The sequence below is a fragment of the Cupressus sempervirens genome, chromosome 11 (assembly GCF_028749045.1).
Source record: "Cupressus sempervirens isolate cs-2001-9-10 chromosome 11, ASM2874904v1, whole genome shotgun sequence".
NCBI lineage: Eukaryota > Viridiplantae > Streptophyta > Pinopsida > Cupressales > Cupressaceae > Cupressus > Cupressus sempervirens.
The window spans coordinates 609,538,692-609,565,490 of record NC_143128.1 but is presented as its reverse complement, the minus strand read 5'-3'; the positions used below and the strand labels follow the sequence as shown (position 1 = coordinate 609,565,490).

The window sequence follows — 26,799 nt, the reverse complement described above, 5'->3', positions numbered from 1 at the left end:
ATGGAATATCATCATAGTTTTTGTCCTCAAACTCATTTGTATTAATACCATCTAGTGGCACCAAAGTCCATTCACCCACATATCCACATTCTTGATTAATGCAACCACCATAGTCTTCATCAATACAATTAGGACAAAAACATGAGTATTCTCTTGTATACAATGAGAACACATTACTATTTGTACTCATAACTGAATGCAAAGATTGTGTCTTCTCTACCCTCTTGCATGCATGCATTGATCTTCTATCAACACCTGAATGTGTACACAAGGTCCATAATTTAGTTAGAGATCATCTAAGGTAACATATTAAATATAAATTTAAGATTCCATTTTAAAATATGAACAAATTAATTTATATATACCTGATACCTCCCAAAACACTCTAAATGGTATGACTCGATCCGCTTCTAATGATGTGTTATCTATATTTGTTGGCACCGAAAAATGTGTTTTGCACCACTCAACCACATCATGAGCATTATTAATGTAATATCCTTTATAGTCCATTTGATACTTTCTTAAAGCACGTTTGATACAAGCTCCTGCACCATCATGCTCACCCTTTCCATGTCCACTCTCAAAAAAAATCCAAATGTGTGGTATATTAAGGTATCGATGATATCTACATAATGCATAAAATGGTCTAGCTGATTTAAATTGTGCTGCACATCCATCTGACCATACCAAATGTTTTTCTATTTTAATGTTTTTGTTTTTCAAATATTCAAAAAATGTCTTAAAACAATGTTCCACAAAATATGTGTCATGTTCTTTGTCATCACTAATATAAAAGTGATACTCTTTTTTAATGACTTATGCTTGATTTATACTTTCCACACCATCCAGATCAATTTGTGCATGTCAATAAGACACTTGAACCATAATAGTAATCTTCTTTGTATAGTAGTATTCTGCTTGAAGTTTCTTTTGAGATACGAAAGAGTAATTCTCTGCAAAGTCAACAACAGATAGAATTGTTCCGAGTGGGAAAGTTTCTCTTAGTGTTTGAAATTGTTCTACTTGCCACTTAGTAAAAAATGCATGGTGTATATATGGTTGAATCAATTTACGAAAATTTGACATAAATTCTCCAGCCGATATCTCATCCTCTACATATTCTAACCTTGTTGATTCTTTTCCAACTTTTGTTTCTGACTTTATGTACTTATATCTCTTACATTTTACCATCCTTGTCGTATTAGTATCTTCTTCTCTCAAAGGAAATTTAGTCAAGTTACCACATGTTTCACAAGTTCCTCCTATGCAATCTATTTCACAGACACAATCATTTGGTTTGTCACATAAGATTGATGTTATAAATTGAATCGGTCATTTAGGAAAAGTATTTTGAGAAGTTTCACCACTTTCTTCTATCATCTTTCGAAACCCTTCATAGTATAGATCAAATTCAACATGATATCAACAACAACATGTTTCAAAAGATTTATTTATCTTCACAAAATAGGGCTTCAATATTTCAAACATTGTTTGTCCAATATTTATGTTAGGATTTAAATTACAAAATGAGAGATACAATTCATGTTGAGTGACATCCAACCAATGTTTTGCATGTTGAATATATTCCTTAGGCCCAATCCTCTGCTTGATGATATCTCTTCTATTTGGTGAAGGACGAGTATTATCAATCCAAAATTGAATAACTAAGTTCTTAACTGTTTCCCCAATCATGTCAGATCGAGGAGCTCTACACATTAGTGCCCAATTTCCTTCTAATGTACTATCATTCAAATTGTTTCTCCTTTTCAGATAATGTAGTACTGTCTTCTGACTATACCCGAAATGAGATGATAATGAAGAGATCTGTCTATTTTGGGATGTTTTCTTATTTAAAATAGATGTCAGTATCACTCTTCGTGCAATGGATTTATCTGTAGATCTACTTTTTTTTCCAATGGAATGTAACCCTTCCTTAACACTTTCAACAATATCTTTTTCTAGTTTAGAAGTCCTCATCTTTTTTATACTTGTATTTATACCCAATAGTCACAGTGGCTCTTTTAATTCATCTTTGAGAAGTGAAATTGATAATAGTTGAGTTTTCTCCACTATTGATAGATTCTCAAATTGTGCAATTATGTCTTTAGACTTTTTATTCAATTTCCTCTTCATAGTATGTGTAGGTTGATTAGCATATTCTCTCAATGTTTCCACATCCACTTCAATTAAATGATCTATGATTCTATGATTAATTTTTCTCTTCAATCTTTGAGCTAAATTAACATTCTCATTTGTTGTTTGATCTCGGGCTGCACAAGAAAAAATGAAACAAAGTCTTAAGATACAATCTCTTTAGGGGACATATATGTATACATATATACATGTTTAACTCAAGAGTGAAATATTATGTACTTGATTAAATTATCTAACCTTTAGATGGTCCTTCTTCAATATCCATTGCTTCATCTTCAATTTCCTCATGTCCAACATTTTCATCATCTACTAGAACTACATGTGCCTGATATAACAAATACAATCAAGTAAGTTTATAAGGGGAAATATCGCTCACTAAATTTAAAAATTAAAGATATAAATTTTGATAGAGACCTAGAATTCTAGAAAGATCTATATTATATACTTGCAAAAGATGCACATGTACCTATTTGAACTTGGGATGAACCTTCTCCAATGTCGGTAGGTTGTCCTGGTTGACTACGTCCTAAATAAATTCATTTATTTAATTTTAATCATAATCTAATAAACCTTAATGGACTATAAATTATTAACATAATTGAATAAACAAGGTAATTCTCATGCTAAATAAATTCATAATTTAAATTTATTCATAATGTAATATTTACCCTAAGGACTAATATGGACATAATTGAATAAACCCTAATGGCCTAAATATGAACATAATTTCAAATAAACTCTTAATATTAAGTTAATCTAGTAATGCTAATTTACGATAAATATGATATTCCTAATTGAATTTAAACCCTAATCCTAACTAAATAAACTAATTAAATACATTGGAAAAAAGATTGTGCATGTGTACCTGATCTAAGATAGTATCTTGCTAGCATTTTTTGATGATTTTCATCTTCTTGTTCCTTAGTTATTCTTCGTGCATATTTACTTGCTCTTTTATCTTTATTGCCCATGTCATAAATTCTTCCTCCAAAATTCGAAAATAGGTTGAAGTTTGTCAAATATTTCTTTCCACCCAATTCAAAAGCCAATAACTTGATTTCACATAAATGCAAATTGTAAAAAATGAAACTCATATTTATATACAATTTTTTTTTTTAAAAAAACCTCTTTATTAGCCGACTAGGGAAAAATCCTAAGGAGCCGACTAGAAAAACACCCCTATGGTCAGCTTCTAAGGGGTTACCCCGCTTTCCTAGTTTCGATCGAAACTAGGTGGATAGTTTCAATCGGAACTATGTAAGCGGTTTACTAACTGCGTGGTTAAGCCGCCAATAGTTTCGATAGAAACTAAGAAATTTTGTTTCTATCGAAATTTTGTAAAATAGTTTTGATGGAAACTAAGTTTCTATTGAAACTAGCTAGTTAGAAGGCCCCATGAATAGTTTGAAGTTTTTTCAATGATTTCCTTTCTTTGGAGCTGAATTACCAGGTTCAAATGGAGCACTAAAGACCTAAAATTGTACATGATTGAAGTACTTTGAACTAGCTTTCTAATGACTATGAATTTGGTGATTTTCAAATTTTTTAACATGAATTAAATATAGGTTTATTTTAAAAAATAAACTAAGATATTCAATGCTCATGGAAAAATAGTAAATATAAAAAATAAAATTTTTGAAAAATAAGTATGGTCTCTGTATTTGAGTCACCTTTCAATCAAATTTAACTTTTTAAAAATTGGGTAAATATATAATAAGTTACATGTGTCAAAAGCCACGTATGTCTAAATTAGTGCTATGCCAACTTTAAACTACAATAAAATATGAAATACTAATGATAAAGATATAAGACCAACTCTACGGTTTAGGTATGGATGTTAACAAACTAAATTCAAAAGAATCACATTGATATCTGTTGGTGTGATTTTTCATAATATAGAAAATTTCTTATATTTGGGTGAAAAATCAGTTATGCCTTTGTTTTGTGGCGCCCTCATTTTCAAACTTTTGAAAAAGGTATTTTCTTCAAGAATTTTGGCGGGGCTTTTTATCCTAATGTTTTATTTAAGTCAAAATGCCTTTGGTAAACCTTTCATGTACCTTTAATTGCGATTTTACATTTGAAAGGATGCCAAGTTGAAGTGTTTTTCAATCACCATTGATCTATCAGAGATCAAGGGTCAGCACATCCCCGCATTATAGAGTCGTAGGTCTTTAAGTAATGTGGGGAAGCGCATTTGTGACACGTAGCCCCTAATGTTTTATGAGATCCAGTATGTCACAAAAGCTCTTGTATGTCAGCTTTGTCAGTACTTTTGCACACGTTTTTTTTTTCTGCAATATCATTGGTGGATTTGTTGGCAGAGCTATGAAGATTACTTACCAAGTAGTATCACCGTCGATCCTGTCTTGATCAACGGTCGGCGCATCCTCGTATAATAAAGATGCAAGTTTTTAAGTAATGCGGGGAAGTGTAGTGGTGATGCGTGGCAAAGTGGGGTCAGGTATTTGTATTTCAGTATGCTACACTGCAAACGACTAATGATGTGTAATGCTAGGTACACACAAAAGGGTTTTTGGTTGCTTAATGAAGGTGAAAGTCTTATCACCGTTGATCCTATCTTGATCAACGATTGGTGCATCCCCGCATAACAAAGATGCCAATTTTTAAGTAATGCAGAGAAGCGCATTTGTGACATGTGTCCATGATGACGTCAAACACTTGCTTGCTCAAAAGAAGATACGATATCCATTGGCATGAAGTGTTGTTAGACAGTATGAGCTAATATGGCAGTTTCCTATTGGTCAGTGTAGCTAGTTGGTCGTTAATACAAAATGGATTATTCCAATCGTCGATCTTGTCCTGATTGAAGATTGGTGCATCCCTGCATTATGAAGATGTAGGTTTTTAAGTAATATGGGTAAGTGCAATGGTGACACGTAGCATTTTTCAAAAAAAGACTGTAAAGCTTGTTATTTTTAAATCAGGACTGTACGATCTGATAAAATCTACGGATGGGATTCAAATTTGAGTGCAAATTATGGGCAATGGCTACTGAGATTAAATATGATCTAGACCTGGTACATGTGGTTTTAATTCATAAAAAGAACCCATGATTTCACCATTAATGAATCACCAAAGCATAGAAAGAAAAGGGCATTCAAGATTTCAAAGCGAAGGCATAAAATTTCTCGGCTAATACTCCAATAAAATTGCAGAAAACATCATATAGTGCAAAAGTGCGATTTCTAGCAGGTAAGTGGTCTGTGACTTTCTGAGTAAAATTTGAAGCATCTGCTATTCTGAATTTTCCAAAGTTTCATTAAAAATGTTGCCTCGAAAAGAGTTTACTGGACAAAAAGATTATCTAAAACATTCAGTGCATGATGATTTTCTCAAACAATTCCCCTTATCGGTGCATGAAATAACTAAGGGAAGGGAACTCATTCCAAAAAACCCTAGATTGGTTGTGGTAGAAGGATTTTATGACAAAGCTAATTGGATAAGGGATGCTCAGGTTTCCATAGGAGGTTTGGAGTTGTTTAAGAAATGGTTTTCAGAGCGAAAATTGGACACTCCTATGAGCAATGTATGGGAATTTGACATTGGAAAATTAGTAGTCCCCAGTGTCTTCTTTGATAGTGATTTATTGATGGGCCTGGAAAAGAGGTATGATCCTATCACAGGGTGGGTAAAAAATCATTCAGGGGTCAACCTTTTTTAGGGTTTTCCCTGAGCTATTCAGTGAGGTTTTCAACCTAAACCCTAACCACGATGTGCATGAAATCATTGATCTGGATGATTTGCAAGCTAGATATGATGCACAATGAGTGTACTTGAGAATAGGGCCACTACAGGAGCATGCTGCTAGGGTTGGTAATTTGGCTGTGATCACAGCCAGTACTCCAGAGCCATTGTTAAGAAGACATTTCAATTTGAGAGCTCAAGCACTATATTTTTCTCTTTGCAAGATCTTGGGGATAGATGAGGGTGATCAAATTCTAGGTTATGTGGTTCTTATAATTGCTCAAACCCTTCAATTTGGAATGAGTACCATTCTAGATTTTGTGACTTTCCTAGCAAAAGAGATTCACAACGGTCTAGTTGGAATAGAAAAGGGGAAAGTAAACAAACCATTCTGTTGGTATTCATTAATGATGCATGTATGTTTATACAAAGGATATACTTTCTTCTCCAAGGGTATGGAGTTAGAAACCACAAAGGATGGAGAAAGGAATCCAGTGCAGTTATGGAGTGTGGATAGGACTTCAGAGGCCACTGATGCTAGTTATGTAAGATTTGATAGGTATTTTGCATCAAAGCTTAGACTACTTTTAAGAGGAGATAGCCCTAGAATCCCACAAGCATTATTAGAATTGGTCAGACCCAAGGACCATGCTAAAGGGCTACTTGTGAGTCACAACTGGGGGGATATAATTCCCTACAATGTTTCAACAGTAATAAGAGTTTATGGTTACTTAGGAAAACTTCATGTGTTACCTTTTCATGTACGTTTGAAGATAGGGATAGCCGAGCTCTTATGGCAGATAGGTACTATAGATGAGAGGGAATTGGTCAAGAAGGGCACTTTCTTTCCAATGGTTACTGTAGTGCATGAATTTGTTTTTGTTAAAAATGGGTGGAAGCATTTAAATTTGTTTTTGAATAAATATAACATGGCAGAATCTCACACCAGATTCATTGACCTTGAAGGATTCTATGATCTATTAAGAGAAAGGGTGAGAGCTTCCCATATTTTACATCGGGTTTACTATTTAGAAGATATAATCAGAGATATTTTCACATTGCAGGAGCAAGAATTAAGGAAAGAGAAATGGATAGCTTTCAGTAAAAACCTAAAATTCATTAATGCTTTTGACACCCAGTACGACCCATTGAAAGATAAGAAATACTAAGGAGATAAAATACAGGCATTAATGAATAATTTTGCTATAATAATTCAGACTATGAATGAAAAGAAAGATATATTTATTAAGACACACCCAGAAAAGGCAATAGAAATACGAAGAAGAATGATTGGTAGAAATGTGGTAACTCCTGGCCAATATACATTGTAGAAAAGGGCAGGTTATGTCATGGTTCAAAGTGTGCAACAGGTACCCCCTCATAAGGAGCCAAGGTCAAGAAGTCCATCTACAGCCAGCTCTCCAAAAAGACAAAAATTAGAGCAGGGGTCTTCTTCTTCTCAAAAAGAACAATACTCCCCAAGCCAGTCTCCAATCTAGATAGATGATGAAGCATCTCTAAAGGAACAGCTTAGACAAATGGGAGGATAAGGGGATGTGATTGTCACCTCTATAGACATGGATATTGGAGAGCCACAAGAACCTCCTACACCTTCCTTGGACTTGACCATTGCTGATTACCAAGGTAAGGAAATTGACCCAATTGTTGCCTTGGCTTCTCAAAAATTTATTATTGATGAAAATTTTGTAGGATTTAGGGCTTTTGCTCAGATTTTATGGAGATTAAATATAAAGAATTTTGAGAAAGCATGTGAGAAGATCAAGGCTGAGCAACCAAATAAATCTGACCTGGTTATCAAGGAAGGGGTAAAATCAAAGTTTTTGAGTGATTTTGCTCGGTTCACTCCTGAAGATGGAAGGCAAATAGTTAGACAATCAGGAGTCCTCCTTCTACCAGAATCACATATAGCAAATGCTATTGTTTTTGTTTTAGTAAGAAAGCAGAAGGATGTTCAACTAACAACCACTGAAGAAGTACTACAAGCTCATAGAGGAGTCAAATTTAGTGATGACCACCAAGCCCTTTTTTTGTGGTCCATAGATAAGAGAGAAAGTACCAGGATGCATGAGTTTCCCACTACAGAACATACTAGTACATTGACAATATACAAGGCTGGTGAGGTAAGTAGTAAACAAGTAATGGGAATGGCTTCAAAAATGCTAAAATTGGGTGTTGTTGTATCTAGACAAGAAGAAGATAAGTTTGCCCAACTCAATGCTAGGTTTGAAGAAGTTTTGAAAGCATATGAGGAAAGGGGTATACAGATACAATCACTGGAAAACAAAATGTCTCAAATGGAGAGGATACTTGGGAAAAGAAAAATGGGAGAATCCAGTGCACCTTCAATTGCATACCCTTCATAGCCATTGGTTGGATCTTGATCAACCCCTATTATTGAAATACCTGACACCCCTGAAAGGCCCCAATTCTATAGTGCAAAGGACTTTGAAGAGGGAAAAAAAAAATTGCATGAGTTGCAAATAGAATTGAGAAATCAATATGAAGAGAAATTAAAATAGGGGGTGATATATTTGAGGGATAAAATACAATGGTCAACCTTTTTTTATTAGTTGACAAGAATTGCAACCCTCATGGATGAGTTGAACAGAGATAAGGATAAACTAACTCTTCTTGCACAGAAATGGAGGGAGAGAAATAATGATATTACAATCATATGTATATCTACAGTCCAAATGCCTTATCATCAAGTTGAGAAGATTTTTGATTTATTAAATAAGCTAGAGAATTTTGATGATGAAAGAGATTCTTTACAAAGAAGATTAACACACTGTTTTTCCCAATATATTGCTGAAAAATTCACCCTATTTTCTTGTGCTTTAGAATCTGTTGATACAATAAAGGAAAAGGAAAAGTGGAAAAGGGAGATGGATGATTTATTCAATGAAAGAATAATAAACATCATGAGTGAAACTAGCCACTAGTTCTAGGCAAAGACAAATGAAGAGCTAGTAAAAATACAGTTATTTTATACTGCTATGAGAAAAGAATTTTATGATTTAGAAGAAAATGCAAATTCTTTAATAATGATACAAAGAGAAGCTCTAAGTTTTGATTGGCCAGATGATGATGTTTTTAATAAATGGAAAAATTAGTTTCTAGAACAAATGTCAGGAGATGATGAGGAAAATGTAAAAGTAAAAGTCATCCTTGTAGTTAATAATGAGGACATTGGCAAATCCCTAGGTTGAAATAAATTTACAGGTAACTGAAGATGATACATCACTTTCAAACCTCATGGCTATTTACTCTGAGGATGAAGAATAATTGAAGAATCAGATCTTATCTTCTTGTTTCAACAACTGAGAAGCATAACAGAAAGGGACCCACCAAGGATTGTTCAATGTATTAGCTTTTCTATTATTTATTTTTGTCTTTTATGATAGACACTTGTCAGTATCCTTTAGAAGAAACTTGTCACTTTCTTTAGCCCAAAGCTTGTTGCATCTTACACTATTTAAGTGAGATTCCAAGGCTAAAGAATGGTTCGAATTCTATTTCTTCTAAGTATTGTGCTTAGTCTAGTTTTTGGTCCAAATTTTGAAAGCAAGTTTGTAATGTATTTTTCTGTCAAATTCTCTGAGAATACACGAATATAGAATGAGTTGTGTTTCTTTCTAAAGGCCATTTTGAGTCTATTGTAAAGGATATACCATTTTCAAAGGAAATGAATACAAATTATGATCTGTCCCCATATCAGTTCTTTCTGAATTTTGTTTCCTTTTAAATACATAGCTACCTTGATGTTGTATGAGTAAAAGCTTGTGCAATTGAATGCAATCTAGTTAGGTTGTATATCCATTTATCATTGCTGTTAATTCAATGGATTAAATAAAGGATTTGATGAATGTGATGAGATTTCTTAAGTATTGAAAAGGATTTTGAATGATAAATTCTGATAAGAATTGCTGATAGAATTTGTTGTAAAGCAACAAATTAGATCTAAGATTTTTCTATAGACTCTGAACCCCAATGGATTAGGCATTTGTCAAGTTATTTCAGCTGAAGGAGAAGTATATTATAAATGGTTATTCAAATGCATCATCAAATCAAATTTTACTTTTATTTCCTGTAGATTTTCAAAGTTGGCCAGCACTTGTCTGCATGGAATGTTTTAGCTTCAGTTAGCCATTGTTGTTGAAAACATCTGTAGATCTATAGAAGAATTCTTGGCCATATTTGTTTATGGGATGTGTTTACCAAGTTAGTAAGAATTATGTATATGTTTGAAGATCTTGAAATGAGAATCAGAATGAAATAAAGAATAATCCTCATACAGTTGTTCCAGTTTTGAACCATCCTTGGGTACACCCACCCTAGTTTTGCAGAGCCAAAAGAGTAGAAAACCATCTATGGTTTTGTTGAAGTTGGGTCCAAATACCTTGCATATGCAATTGTTAATAATAATAGGCTAGTCTTTAGATTGTGTATGTACTTTCATTTTGGTATTAAGCATTTTGTCGCTTAGTAGTTTTAGTACTTTTTAAAACACCAACAAAATGGTGACTCTACTGGGAGTTGTCCAACACATCTCTGAAAAGTACTGCAATTTCTTTGGCCCTGCTGTGTATGTGTGTGTCATGTGATCTATGTTTTGTATGTGGTTATAAGGGAATCTTTTAGTGTCAAACCTTGACAATTTAAAGAAGATAGAGCCCAAGTACCATTGTTACACACTGACGTACCCAGCCTATCCAAGTGTCTTATCTAACAAGCAAGAGTTGCAGTCTTACAACATCAGTAATTGGTCTATCTATGCAATATATTCTTGTTCCTACTTGTGTATTGTTTTTTCTTCAGTTAGTAAAAGTGGTATTATATATTTTCTCGAAATAGGGTGGCGACTCAGTCAAGGTTTTGAAGCTAGTGCTTATTGTAACAAAAGGTGAATATGGCTGACAAGAGAAAAAATAGAAGAGATTACATGAGAGCCAATCCCGATGTATCAATGTATACTAATCTACCCCAAGGTGGTAGGAAGAACCAAAATAAAAAAAAATAGATCCAAATCCTACTTGGAAACCCAGAGGTAATGCATCCGTCAATTCCCATTATCAACTAGTAATAGGAAGAGAGTCTTCTTCGCTTAGCTCTGAATCCGAAACTACAAGACTCTTAGGAGGCATTTTCAGTACCCCATTACCAGATGAGAGTTTTTCAAGACAAGGATGTGTCTACTATGGGAATTTCTTTATTAAGACCAGATCCTGTAGTAGATATGAATTATAGGAAAGGATTTAGGAGTTCATCTGATAATCCTTTTAATCCCAGAGTAGCCCCATATGTAGAACCAAACCTTATAGATCTGGATAACCCTATTGATTCCAAGGCAACTTCTGTAGACCCTAAAGAAGTGCACTCTAAAATAGAATTTTTGAAGAAATAGATTGCTGAGGAAGAAGCTAAATGCATTTGTCTTGAAAAAGAGAAGGAGCAAGCCACCTTAGATGCCATAATAGAAAGAGATGCTCTACTAAGAAGGATGGTTGCTTTGAAAGAGCAAAATAAAAAATTAGAAGAGAATACCACAACTCTCCATAAGGATGTTTTTGGAGATGTTGATAATCTAAGAGCTAAAGTTCAAGAACAGGAGAAATGCCTAAATCAAAGGCAAGAACCAGTTATTGCTCAAGTTCAAGCCTATAAACCTGTTCAAGTTGATCCTGTAGAGCCCACTACAAAAGCTCCAGATAAAGGGAAAGGCAAGGCTATAGGAATCCAAATAAATGAGCCTCAAGCTATACCAATCAAACCTATACAACCCTCCATGTCTAAATTAGATCTAGATCTTGAGAAGGCTCGAAAAGAGAGGGAAGATCTTGCAAAAGAACTTGAGAAGGTTGAGAATGAAGCTCAAGCTGCAGAAACTAGAAGGAAAATCCAATTCATAAAGTCTAATTCTACATTGGCTTCATGGCCCAATTTGTCTATCCCACCTAAAAATCCTGCACTAGTTAGTGCTCCCACAATTTCAACTCAGGGAATACCCCAATCTGCTCCTACCTCATCTTCTACTATTGGCACCCAAGTCCCATTTGTCCGACCACAATAGTCCCAAGCTGCTCCCCTGAATCAAGCTAAAATAGCTAGTACTTCAAATGTTCCTAGTTTCTAGAAGAAACCTATATACTTGGAAAAATATAGACAAATATCATTTTCTGGTATTCCTGGTGCCCCACATCCCATATCATTTGATTTAAGAGATAAAGTGGTTAAGTTTTCTGGAAATAATGCTGTTACTGGTGAAGAACATTTGAGGATTTTCATTGACATGTTGAATGATTATGAAGTTGAACATGAGGACATGGTAATGAAATTGTTTGTGCATTCACTAACGAAGGATTCAAGGGATTGGTTTAGGAGGTTGCCTGATGACAGTATTACCTCATGGAGTGATTTGGAGAAATTCTTCAAGGAGCAATATGGGGACAACACTAATGCAAGATTCATGTTGAACGAGTTCAACAATATCAAGAAGAATCCAAATGAATCCACATTTGATTTCAATGTGAGATTCCAAAAAGGTATGTACAAAATTTTTCAATTTATGAGGTTAAATGAAGACGTCAGTCTCACAACCTATTTCAATGCTTTTGATAGTAAAATGGCTTATCAATTGAGGGATAAGGATCCTAAAACTTTAAGAGGTGCCTATAGAGTTGTAGTGAATATAGAGAATAATAGAAAGGTAGCTGGAAAACTAGGTAGGAGGGATGATCCTAAGCTTTTTAATCCTAAAAACAATAATAAAAGGGAGGGTGACAAAACTCCTATAGGAAAAAAGCCCGAAGAACCTACTATAGGCCAGGTTTTAGAAATGCTCAAGAAGATGAATCCCACTAGTTTCAATAAGCCAAATGTTGCTGAAAGACCCCCTATGAATAAAAACAATTTCAATAGGCAACCTAGGATGCAAAATTACCCTTACACCACTCAGTGGAAAGATGGTAAACCAGTTCCCAACTAGACCCAAAATGTGAAGGATAAGGTTACTCCACACCCCCTGCAAAGGAACAATGTAAATATGAATGATGATGTACCATGGTGCATTATATGCCAATCACCTCATTCTGTTGATTATTGTGCTGTTGCTCAGTCATTTGCCCAAGCCCAAGGAGTGCAAGCTGAAGAAGAAATTGAAGAGAAAAGCCATGATGATATAAGATGCAATATGGTGAGTATGTGTGATGATTTGATAGATTCTGATTCAGAAGAGCCTGAAAATGATATTGCTAGCCAGAGAATTTCTTACTAGCTACATCATCAGCAAGTGCTTTCAGATGATGAAGGGTATGATACAGATAAGGTATGCAGTACATTTTCTGATGTAGGTCTCACAAGTTTAAGAATGCCCTCCAAGGAGGAAATTGACAGAATTATAGCCGAAATGACTTCACAAGTCCATAGTAATTATAATTTGAGAAATAGAGCAATAAATAATGATGTAGGAAGGCCATCTAGTGTATTCATCAAGGACATCACTCATAAGATGAATGATCAAGACAAGAAAGTCAATGTAGATGTGCCTAAAATCAAGGAGAACAAGGGTAAGAAATGGGAACCAAAGAAGAAGGTTCAATTTCAGATAAGTGAAGCAACAAAACTAGTTGTGCAACCAAAGAAGTCAGAACTGGATGTTATCAAGCAAAATGTGGTGCCTACTGCTCAAAGGACTTTGATTCCAGGTACTATTGTAAAACCTACTGTGGTTGAACCTGTTGATATGATATCCATGTTATCTCAAACTACTATAAAAGTGCCCTTGTCTAAACTTTTTAGAATTGAAGATCATAAGAATAAGGCTTTGTCATGGTTGAGTGGAATAGCAAATAATAATGTTGTTGTAGATCAAACTATGTCCCAATAGACCCCATTAGTAATAGAGGACAGTGGTATCATATCCCAGATTCCTCAAATGTTTCTAGATGATTCCTCAGTGGCATTCATAGAAGATATTGATCCTTTTTTCCTTAGTCTAATCATAAAGGGGAAGACCTTAAAAAATTGCATGATAGACTCAGGAGCTTCCAACACTATAATGCCTTTCAAAGTAATGGAAGCCTTGGGGTTGAAGGTGGATACCAAGCAGGGCAGATGCAAAGGGATGGATGCTAGGGAAGTCCCAGTCATAGGTACTATAAATGCCTAACCATTCAAATTGGCTGCATATCCTGAAGTAGAATTAACCATATCTGTCCTTGTGGTAGATATACCTCCACACTACGGAATGTTACTCTCTAGAAAATGGAGTGCTGCCATGGGGGGAAGCCTAAAATGTGATCTTACTTATGCCACTTTTCATATAGGGGACAAAGCTGTCAGGGTAAATAGTGAACCAAGGGTTAACCACATCTTAGGTGAAGAAATTGACAAAGATACCACTTGTTTCCTAGATACTGGGATTAATGCTTTCAGGGCTGAATTAATTATTCAGGAAGTTGAAAATTTACCTGCTATCATCAAAAATAAAGTTGAATGTTACATGAATTCACCAAAATTATGGACAATGTTCTCTGATGGGGCTATTTCTAAAGAGGGTGCAGGGGCAGGTGTAGTCTTTGTGTCCCCTGGAAATAACACTTTTAGGTATTCATTCACCTTGAAGTTTACCTGCACTAATAATATTGTTAAATATGAAGCATTGTTGCTAGGACTCAAAGTTGCCATACATCATAAAATTAAGAAATTATGTGTCATAGGGGATTTTGAACTAATTATCTCTCATATCAAAGGAACCTACTCATCCAAGAATAGGAGATTGAAACAATATAGAAATGTAGTCTAGGATCAGATAGAATTCTTTGATACATTTGGGATCTCATGGAGAAATAGGACCCAAAACAAGATGGTTGATCTGTTGGCAAATGTAGCAATCAAGCCAAAAGAAATATCATTTGCAGGAATCTCCTAGATTGAGGTACCCAATATGAACCCTTTAGGACACATAGTGTCTAAATCAAGCCAAAATTATTAGGACACATAGTGTCTAAGGATGGGGTAAAAATAGATCCTGAAAGGGTAGTAGCTATCGACAAGAAAGTGTAACCCACTATTGTGGGTTCACCCCAGAGACATAGTTTGTTTCTCCCCCCCCCCACAAGAATTTCCCACTAAGCACATGTGCACACCTCACTAGGCTATGCAAGTGGACAATAGTGCTAAAAGGGTCTTAAAATGACCATTTAATGCACTTAGTGCACTTGTCAAGGTGCGTTAGGTGCACTATTTTTCATAACAAGGCTTATGAGAGATATTTGATTGGTGCTCACTATTTTAGGGCATTTTTCTAGGTTTATGTCTATTAGGGTTTGTGTTTATGTTCAATTTGACCTTTCTAGACTAATGTCTACTCTCTTGTGCAGACAAAATGGCATCTTCATCCTCTTCAATGGCAAAAAAGTTTGCTTCCAAACTTGTAGTTTTCAAACACCAAAGTACACTAAGGAAATCCTAATTTCATGATGGACATTCTAAAATAAGAGATGCCCAACTTGGTCACATTGATTGGAATGCCTTCCTTTCCATTTTCAATAAGGAAAGAGAGTTGTCCTCAATGGTATCAACACTAATCAAACTTGGGTTAGTCAACACAACGTCACATCCTAATTCTATACAATCTTTAAAACTCATCAGAGCTCTCACCAAAAACTATGTCATCGAAGAAAAGGTTGTCAAAAGTGTCATAAGCAAGATAGTCTTGGATCTCTAACATCAAAACATGAAGAAGGTATTCAACCCTTCCAAGACTAATAAAAACTTATAGATATCCTATGAGGGAGCAGAAAGATGGTACCAACAGAATGAGAAGAAATGTCGAGAGATAATCCAATCATCATTTTTAATTGATAAAACACCATTGGGCTGTAAAGTTAGCAAGGTTAGACATGACCCAAGGATACATGAAGGATGATGTCTGATACACCATCATGCTTTTAAAAATAGTCATGGGCGCACCGATGGCTGGACACCTTCATATCTGGATGGTCCATTCCATAGAAACCATCAAAATGACCAAGATACCAATTGACTAGGCCAAAATGTTGAGTCATAACCTAGATGATTAGCTAATAGCTATTAAGGCTAACCCCAAATTATACATGACATCATATTTGGTGTACATATTGGTGGCTAAAAGAACTGATTACCTAGGATATTACACAAGAGGTAGCATGCAAGATGCTAATGCATGGCCCTATGTGGTATATCCTTAGCTGGTGAAGAAGAAACTCTCAGAGTAGAGTGTAGAGTACAAGAGATTGAATCACAACTTTATATTTGTAATCATTTGATTCATAGAGGGTGATTATGCCAATAGGAGGTTAGTAGAGGTAGCAGCCAAAATCATAGAGATTGATGCCTACTACATCTAGTTTAAAATATTCACCTACCTAAGGGTAGTTGGTACCATGGCTAATCCAAATAATCTCCCTAGATATTCATCAATTAGGCTCATTTTTGTTGGAGATCTCCAGGAAACTCACATCTGCATATGATGGAGTGAGGAAAGAACACAAAAAGACATGGGTATGGCCAATTAGCATAGGTGCTTTTGAGGTCAAATAAAAGAAAAACATGATGACCTTTGATTTGGAATGTGGGATTAGTATCCCTTAGAAGAGTAAAAATCCCCTTTCCCTTATTTTGACAACATTGGGATGGTCATGGATATGGAAGGGAAGTATTTTGTACATGAAGATACATTGGAGGACCACTAGATGAATGTAATAGATGACTATGATATATGAATAAGGGATTATTGTAGGATGATTCTGTATCTAGTAGAGAAGGCCCTAAAAATAAAGATCCAATTAGAGGTTGCCAAGAAAGACATAGAAGATGTCTTACATATACTATACAATAGGGATAAAATTTATGACAGTCCAACAATGAACACACAAATTAGAATGGACAAGAACTATGACCTCAATAACAAAACTTTCCACATAGTCCAACTGACAAGGGAGTGGATCAAGAATCCTTTCAAACTTGATCTAGCTCTATAAGTTTTTCCTCTACAAGCCACAACATGGCATACCAAAGGAACATGTTCAAAAGTTATACCATTAACTTTCCCAGCTTAGTCTCTAGTAAGGTTGGAAATATTCATCAACATGAGTAGGAAATTGAGTAATTTGAGGTAGATATTGGAGTGAAAATGAATAGAGGGGAAAAAGGTAAGTAAAAAACATCTCGTTCCTAAATACCTTGATAGCAATAGGTAAATCTTGGATAGGTAGAGCCTCAAGTCTATCTAGCTACTCAAGACCAAGCATCAGAGAAAGCACCTCCATAGTAGGAACAAGAAAAAGAGCCAAAGCTAGAATAGGAACATAAAGAATTGAGGGTGCCACTGGTAGGTACAGAGGAAGATGCTTCCCCCTTAGCTCCTAGAAATGATAGGATAGAGCCTACTATAGTGGGTACATGTAGGAGAAGATTGAAGAAAAAGAATACTCCTCCCCTATAGGTGCTCGAAACTAATTTCAAAGTTGAAGAAAAAGAAGAAGGGGAAAAGATTGAATGTGTCCCCTTGAGTTATAGGACTTGTTTAGCTAGGGCCATAGAAGAGGAGAGAAGAAGAATCTCCAATGTGATTGTGCCATCTATTTGAAAAGATCCTATTAAGGTTACTACATCCAAGGATAATTAATTGTAGTGGATTATAGATATGGAGGGTCAAGAGATAGATATCTTTGACCTCTAAGATTTTAACTTTATGTTGGTGGGCACTGAGATGTTGGGTGATAAGATAATGGATCCTCCCACAAGTCAATCCCTAGGAAAGGATTGGAACCAATTAGCACCTATTCTACAAGGACTTGTGGGCCTACAAGCACCACCATCTCAGGATTTGTCATTTCTAGACAAAGGCTTAGCAATGTCACTTCCCCCTACTATAAAGTCAAAAGAATAAGTAGAGGAGGAAGAGGAACCATTGAAATTGCAAGCCAATGAAGTATCAAAGTAGGGAAAAATACATGAGGAATTTCAACAAACTTCTCATGGTGTCAAGGCTAGGACCTTAGCCAAAGCAAGTACAGAGACTTAGAGTAGTGAAGTTTATTAGAGAAAAACAACCCAAGAGAGGAATGATAAGGGAAAGGGACCTAAAGTGCAAAACCCCTCTTTAGTTAAGTATATATCTCCAATGGGCACTACACTAGCTTGGCTATAGAGGGAGACTATGGTTTGACAAAATAGGTAGTTGAATGTAACAATTAAGGAGGGAATGGTTGAGCTAGTAAAAGCCATCAAGAAACTTGAGCTACATATGGGTGATGCATGACCATTGTCCTTTATTATGAAGAACCGAGATCAAGACTTTCTTACACACATAGCCATCCCTCTTCTACATGCTGACACCAAGAATTTGACTCCTAAAGATTACCAAATCAAGGAGGTCCCATTAGGAAGGCTCATGGTAGATAGCACCAAAGTATTGATCACTACAGGCATAAAATAGGTGTTTAGACACATGGAGCAAGATGTGTCTGAGTTGATACTACTACGGAAACAAAATAAGCTTCTAAGAGTCTATCTGCATAGAGTATTGGGCTTAATAGACCCAAATAATCTAGAGATCACACTTGTTGTGGTACTAGAGAGGAAGGAAAAGGGTAGTGTACAGGTGGATTCAATTTTGAGGAGAAAGCTGTATAGATAATATAGGGGAACTTGAACATATTGCACCATATTTAGTCAAGCATGGATAAGTTGGTATCCATAGTGAACTAGGATTTTGGATTGATAGATGAGGTACATACCCAAGAAAAAGACCTAAAGGCTTTGACATCAATAAAAGGTCAAACATATCATATGCTCATGGAAGTATACACTACAGAAGAGCTAGACAAGCATGATGACTGGATAGAGAAAATATCAACTGGGAATAAAGTTATGCAGGAAAAACATTAGGATATATAGAGGTTGAGGGATTAGACTCAAGAAACAATTTTAGAAGTAGAGAGGTATGACAACACTTTTGGCTTTATAATTTTTGAGGATGAGTTGAAAACCAAGCTCAATTTAGTGTAATTGGCAGTTTAGTGATTTCAAGGAACTTTCAGGGATGCTTCATCAAATGAAGCAATCAGGAAAAAATTTAATGTTGAAGAGGTATTGTTGGAACTAGACACCAAACTTGAGGATATTTTGACAACCTAGATCAAATTTAGCAACTACTAGTAAGATGTGAAAGATAAATATGGAGCTTTGGATTTTCCAAAAGCTACCCAAGTTGTAGAGATAATTGAGAAATTCAAGAGAAAACATTTAGACATCATTTAGGTATAAAGGGGAAGAAAACCTAGATGCTAGAAATTCAATTTTCATATTTGGGAAAATTTTCAAATTTTGGAACCTATCATCAAGGTGTGCAAGGTGTGTAGGTGTCCTATTCACTAGGGTGCACTGACAATTTTGATGAAGCAATAGTGCACTAATAGTTTATTGCCATTTCCTTATTTAGAGTATTCCATGAACTAAAAATGCATTTTGACGATAGTTTAACTCCCAAAAATGCCCAAAGAAGATCAAGCTTCCCTTTTTAGAGCTTCTAGCGACTCTAAGATCCTCTTACAACTTCTTTCTTCTTATCTCTTTTTATTATTATTTTAACTCATGTAAAGGCTCATGCACCCATAATTGATACAAACAAGGGTGGAGACCTACTTAGCAACATTAAGAGAGTCAGTTTGTATATAAATAGATTTTTATTTTTATTTTTGAGTATATGTTTGCATGATAAGATATGTCACTCTTAGCAAAAAAGGAAGAGATGATTTATTATAAATACATGGATGTAATATGTACTCCAGGTCATATTTTGATACAACAATATATGCTATCAGTGCTCTCATTCTGAGTGTAATTATTCTTTATGGAGTGTGCTATGTTTGTGAATGCATGTTCATAAATCATAATGTAGCCAATGTTTTTATTATGTTTTGATTAAGTAAAATAGGTTTTAAAGGACCCAAAACCTTTTACAAAAAGTCTAGAGAGAAACAAAGAATAAAGCTATAGAAAGAGCTACCTAAAGAAAACATGAAATAGACCTCCAAAAAATACATCCAAGAGGTTACTCAAAGGATTGCTGAAAAAGAGAGCAAGAAGATAGCAAAAAAAACAACAAAAAGCCAGCTAAGAAGACTTGATTAGGTCAAGTGCCTAGTCCTCAAGGATGTGCATATTTTCAACCACATCCTTGACCTCATCTATTTTGCTTGTGTCCTCGGTCTTCTTTGAGTGACCCCTGATACACTTGCTAGGACCTTGAATCTCAACAACCTTAGGGGAGTCCTAACCTTTTTCATTCTCCACTTTCTTCAGTAGAGTGCTCACATTCTCAGCAATCTGATTAAATAGTTTTTCCAAATTGCTCATATTGGCTTCTAGTTTTGATATCTTCCCCTGGTTGGCATTAAACTCTTTGTCCATCACCCTGTTCTTTGCCTCTAGCTACAAGATCTTCTACATGAGATTTTTGAATTATTCTACATTCCCAATCACCTCTGATAGTCTATCAATATGTTGTCCAAGTGTGCATTCACCATGTGCCACTTTGCTAGCTTGCCCTACCTCTTTCCAAAGTGCTTGCATATCCCTTCCAAACACTTGCATTTGTTTTTTCACAGCCCCAATCTCCTTTAGTATTATGCCAGGGTTAAAAAAACAACCATTTTGTAGACCCTAGCAAACCTTTAAACTTATCAAAAAAATTAGGATGTAGCCCCTGTTCATTAGACTCATCATTATCTGCCTCCCCATTATGCCTAAATTTCTTCTCCTGACATCTTGAGGGATATCTCTTCCTTTCCATCCTATGGCCAAGGGTTCATCTTCCAAAGAGGAAGAAGCCCTCATAGAAGTAATTCCCTTAATCCTCTTACCCTTACTCCCACTTTTCATTTTATAATCCCTCACAAAATCCTCCATAAAATCACTTTCCTTGTTTGAATTAGAGTCAACAATCACTTTTTTCTTCTTCTTTGAACTACCCCCAAAGCCCTTGTTCAAATTTTTCTCACCCCCCTCAACTTCATCCTAGGTTTCAAAATCATAACCCTTCTCTGAAATGCTAGCTTACGTATCATAATCAATAACCTTCAAAGAGCCACTTCACAACCTTCTTGGACTTTAAGACATTCATGATGAGAACCATAAGACTCTCATGGCATACATATTCACCGTTTAGGTCTATTTGAATAGCCTAGATAGATATGCTAAGAGACTACCTTAAATAGCAAGGAAAATTAATTTTAGCATTGTGCCTAAAGTGGTTGGCTAGCATGAAATGCTACCCATAACATTTCATAAATCTCCCATCAAGAGTTAGGTATTCCATTATCACAAACAACATAAAATGCCATGGGTGAGAAATAGAGGCCAAATTGATATAGGAATTACCAATTTTGACCAAACAACTCTTCTCATGCTTAGACTCCACAAATTCCTCAATTGCTCAATCTAAAAATTTCCCCTCCCTATAGAAATTAATACTATCTAGCTCCAAGCCTATGGCCTTAGCAATCACATCCTTAGTAAGCTCCATACATTGATTACCCACCATAACTAAGCCATCCTTCTAGGTTTTTATGAACTACTATGTAATGACCGGGTTATTACCATTTAGCCTCTCCATATACCCAGTAAAATTATCGTGCCTTAGAATATCCCACACCTCCTCCTTCTTCATCCACTTCGAACAACTAACTGGTTCCACCCTTTTCCTCTTACCTCCCATTTTCCTATAACCAAAATCATAGTTTGTCTTCCTCTAAAACCCCCAAATCAATCTAAAAATAAGAGTCTTATAAAAATCAAAGAGAAAAATGGAAAAATTGACCCAAAATCCATGCAAGTAAATGCTTATATTATTGAAATTCATGACCCAACACCTGTGGCCAATTATACCCACATAATTACATAGTACTGACACTATCATATTTTTTTATTTTTTTTTCATAGACCTCCATTTATCATGATGAAAGAATTGGTGTCCATCTAGAGGTAAAGGATCATTATGTCCCCAAATGATAAAAAGGTATAGAGATTTTATTAAGGCAATTAATAAATTGAGTGAGTCCCCTTCCACCCATATTTTTTTCATATTCATTTTCTTAGCATAACTAAGACCGTGAAGAGTAGAAAAGGCTTAAGCAACATGATTTGTTTAATTTCTGATTGGGATAGCCATACTTCCCATATTATCACCATTTGAATTCCTTATCACAATACCAGACCCTACTTTTCCTAGGTTTCCTTTTGAAGCCCCATCAAAGTTTATCTTGAACCAATTCTCAAGAGGACAATCCCATCTTTCATATTCCCTAGGATTAGGTCTTTGAACACCCATAGACAAACTTTTTAGATTCCAATTATGAAGAACTCAGTCTTCCCACTCATTACTCAACTTTTGTTTAGAACCAATAGTTTTAATATTCTCAATCATAAGGATCTTTATCTTATGGAAAACCTGATTAGGACTAGACTCCACATGTTTGAAGATCCTATCATTGTGCTCCTTCCAAATACCCCATCCCAAATATGAAAGAATGAAATCCCATAGTTTAGCAATCAAAGTATTCTTGGAGGGGACCTTCAAACTAGTAAAGAATAGTTAAATAGTGGATGGGAACACCCATTCAACATTCAATAAGCTACAAATTTTATCCCAAATCTTCTTAGTAAAAGGATAATGAAAAGTGATGTGGTCAACTGATTCCCCATTATTCTTATAGAGAACACATCTATTAGTAATGATAAACCCTCTCTTTCAAAGATTATCTAGAATTAGGACTTTATTTTGCAAAAGGATCCAAAAGAAAATATTGACTTTGGGTGTCATACCTTTCACCCAAGCCTTAGCCCAACATGGTTCATCATAATCAACAAATGAATCATAGGTAGAGGCTATAGAAAAAACACCACTAGGATCAATTTTCCAAATTACTTCATCCTCATTTTGATTTTAGAAGAACGCATTCAAGCACTTACTAAGTTCATCCAAATTGGGATCCACTCTATTGAGATCTAACCATTTACTCTCTTTCCAATAATCTACCACAAGAGTTCCAATCTGAGCCTTATAATACTCTATATAACTATTCCATCTTGGATCATCACAACATAGGTAATCTAAGATCCAAATATCTTCCCAAAACATAACTCTCCTACCATTATCTACCTTTCATTTTACTCCTTTTCTAATAATATTTCTGAGTTACTAAGCATTCTTCCAAATAAAAGACCCTCCTTGATCCACAGTACTATTAAGGAAATGATTAAAGTCAAGGTTACCTTAGTTATATTTATCAGTCCATATATTCTTCCATTCCCCTATCTCTTTTTGCCATCTCTATAAGAGTTTCACCAATAAGAAATCATTCATTAATGTGACCCTTCACAATCCAAGTCCATCCTTCTTTCAAGGCATACTAAAATTTTCCCTAGCAATCAGAGGGAGTCTTTTTCTATTCCCCATACCCATCCAAAAGAAATTTTTCTAAATCTTCTCTATAGCAAGAACATATTTTCTAGGAATCTTGAAAATACTCAAAGCATAAAGTGAGACACTTTGTAAAATAGACTTCAAAAAAATAACCTTACCTGACTAACTAAGAAGAGATCCTTTCCAACCAGTAAGTTTCAAGTGGATTTTATCAATCAATGAGTTCCAAAAGCTATTAGGAGGGGATAACCCCAAAGGTAGTCCCAAATAAGAATTGGGAAAAGAACCAATCTCACAGCCAATAATCTTTTTAATCTTAGTTTTTCTGGCTTCACTGATATTGGTAAAATAAATCAAACTTTTATTCCAACTAATAATTTGACCTATAGCACTCCCATAGTCACCTTATTAGTATTCCTAGTATTCCTCACCAAAGCATCTCTCATAACAATAGAGTCATCAAAAAATTGTTGGTGAGAACACACTAGAGTAGATGAGGAAGGATTAAGGCCCACAAAGTCCCCTTTAAGCACCATATTATGCACAAATCTCCACAAACATTCTATCAAGATGTCAAAAAGAATAGGAGAAATTGGGTCTCCTTGTCTAAGACCCCTAGATCCTTTAAAGAAAGAGGTGGGAGAACCATTCACCGACACTGAGAAGGATGTCAATGAAAACAGCATACATATAAGATCCCAAAATCTCTTATTAAAACCAAACACTTCAAGAACATGGAGAAGAAAGTTTCAGTCAACTCTATCATAAGCTTTAGAGAGATCAAGCTTAAGAAAAAAGCCTTCCTTTCTAGACACTAAAAGAGAATGAATATTTTCATGCACTATAATAATGAAGTCCACAATCTACCTGCCAAGAACAAACCCATTTTTCTATCTAGAAATAATGAAAGGTAGACAAGACAAAATTCTAAGGGTGAGAACCTTAGAAGTAATCTTATAAAAAGAATTACATAGACTAATAGGCTTGAACAAATCCAAACTATTCGCACTCAGCTTCTTTAGAATAAGAGCAAGAAAGGTTCCATTCAACTCTTTAAGGATATTCTTGGACCCAAAAAATTCCTTCAAACCATTACAAATATCAGCACCAATACTTATGAAAGAAAAGGAACGAGAATCCATCAAGACCAGGGGCTTTATCTCCTTCAAAAGAAAAGACAACCTTAGAAATCTCATCCAAAGATGGAATAGAGGAAAGAAACAAATTTTGATCCTTCGAAACATAGGAAGGGATGCACTCAAGGAACATATCCTACTTCTCCAAGTCTAGATTGGTACCTTGTAGTAGATTTTTTTAAAAATCCACTACCTCCCTTTTGATAGTCTCTTCATTATCGATTAGTCCCTCAACCATATAGAGTCTAGCAATTATATTGTCTATCCTATGCTTGAGATTATTCACATGAAAGTACTTCGTATTATGGTCTCCATCCTTCAAAAAGTCATTTCTAGAGTGTTATCTCCAAAAAATTTCCTCCTTAGAAATGATGTCATGAAGTTCAACCAATTTTCCACTTTCCTCTTCCCTAGAAACAACCTCATAACCCTCAGTCTGAATCCTATCTTGCATGTCTTTAAGTTCCTCCAAAATATTTTTCTTGTTCTCAAAAATGTTGCCAAAGGTATGTTTATTCCATTTCTTAATATTCTTCTTGACATTCTTTAGTTTTTTTGCAACTCTAAACATAGCTATAACTTCCACATTAATACCCCATCACTCCTTTATGAGAGTCTCTAGGTCCGAATGGATAGTCCACATTTTCTCAAACCTAAAGGGAAAATTATTATGAAAATTAAGCTTTTAAGTGACCAAAAAAATTGGGTAATGATCTGATCCCACCCAGACTTGGGCACTAAGAGTACATTTGTACTTTAGGAGCCAGTCATTACTTATGAGAGCACGATCCAACCTTACTTGAATAAGATCATTTCCAGATCTTCTATTAGTCTAAGTGTACTCAACCCCATGCAAGTTAATATCATAAAGAACATGGTGAACAATAAAATCCATTAGATCTAATCTATTGTCCAAATTAGTTTGGCTGCCCCCACATTTTTCATTTTCTTTTAGCAGAGTATTAAAGTCTCCCATCACAATCTAGTTCTCATTAGCAAAAATTTTTCTCTAATCTGAGATTTCTTCCCACAATGCCTTTCTTCCCCATTTGGAGTTACAGGCATAGACATTAGAAAGGACCCAGCTAAAGTCATCTTTAGAGTTTATGAATCTAACATTCATTGTGTTTCTATTTTGTGAGATAATCTCCCCTTGAATCCATCTATTTGTAAAAAAAAAATAGCCATACCACCTGAAGCTCCCTCATAATAATTTCCAATAATCCTTCCACCCTTAAAAATTGGAAGACATTCCACCTTATCCTTTAGCATCTTAGTTTCTTGAATAACAAAAATATCCAACCTATTATCCCTAATCATGTTCTTCAAAATATCATGTTTATGAGGGTTATTTAACCCTTGAATATTCCATGAGATTATCTTCATAATTTATGGAAATTGTCTGCTTCAAGAATGGTTCTCTAACTACCATCAACAATGCTCCTATTGGTCCCAGCTATTCTTTTTGCCAAGTTGGAAGGTCTTCCCCCTTTAGAATCTCCCCATTTGCCTCGGGTTTTTTCTTAATGTTCTTGGTAGATGAAAACTCATCCTCTTTTTTCCCTCCTTTCTTTCTGCCTTTGGCTTGTTTAGCAACAAGAATCCAATTAGCAATAGAGCCCTTCTCTTCCCACAATAGTAATAAGGTCCTCAACTTCACCTCTAATAAAGTTTCCTTTCAACAAAGTCACCATGGCTAAAGGCCCCTTACACAACATAGACTCTATATGGATCCCATATACAACATTACCCTTCCCATACTAGGGAATGATATCCTTATCAGCTAGCATCTACATTTGGTGTAGGGGCACCTAACCAATTCTTAAGGAACACCCTAGATCCAGATGAAGATAGAAGGTTGAAGACATCTTTGCATGTCAATTGGAACATTTTAAAGCCAATAATGGCATTTTATAATGATGAACTCAATAAAATATGTAAAAGTCCTAAATGTCCTCATAAAGGCCTAAGGACCAAAATGGCAATGTAATTGGTCAAGGAGTCTAGAGAGGTTAGGTAGAGGTCTATTATATTTTAATGATGATATAATGCCAAAATGAGTGGATTTGGGTAGGCATTGGTAGGTTAAATGCATTAGAAATAAGGTTGATAATTCAAATTTTAAATTCAACAACTAATTACAATTTTGGAGGGAAAATGGATTCAGAGTTCTTTTTCTATCGTAACCACTTGGATTAGTTGGGTGTTAGTTGGGATTCATTTTTAAAGGTCTTATAAAGGCTCTAGAGTCATTTTGTGATAGCAAGCAAGGCATTGTACGGACTTTTGTACGAACTGTAGAAAAGTAAT

At 35.2% G+C, this 26,799-nt stretch overlaps 1 long non-coding RNA gene across 1 annotated transcript; it reads right to left on the bottom strand.

Moving 5' to 3' along the window:
* Window positions 1-2,399: 2,399 nt before the first annotated feature.
* LOC149531156 (uncharacterized) lies at window positions 2,400-3,107 on the bottom strand. Its single transcript, XR_016358666.1, has 3 exons — window positions 3,020-3,107; window positions 2,621-2,680; window positions 2,400-2,460 (listed from the first exon to the last, which is right to left on the bottom strand). It is a non-coding gene; the product is annotated as an uncharacterized LOC149531156 (long non-coding RNA).
* Window positions 3,108-26,799: the final 23,692 nt, after the last annotated feature.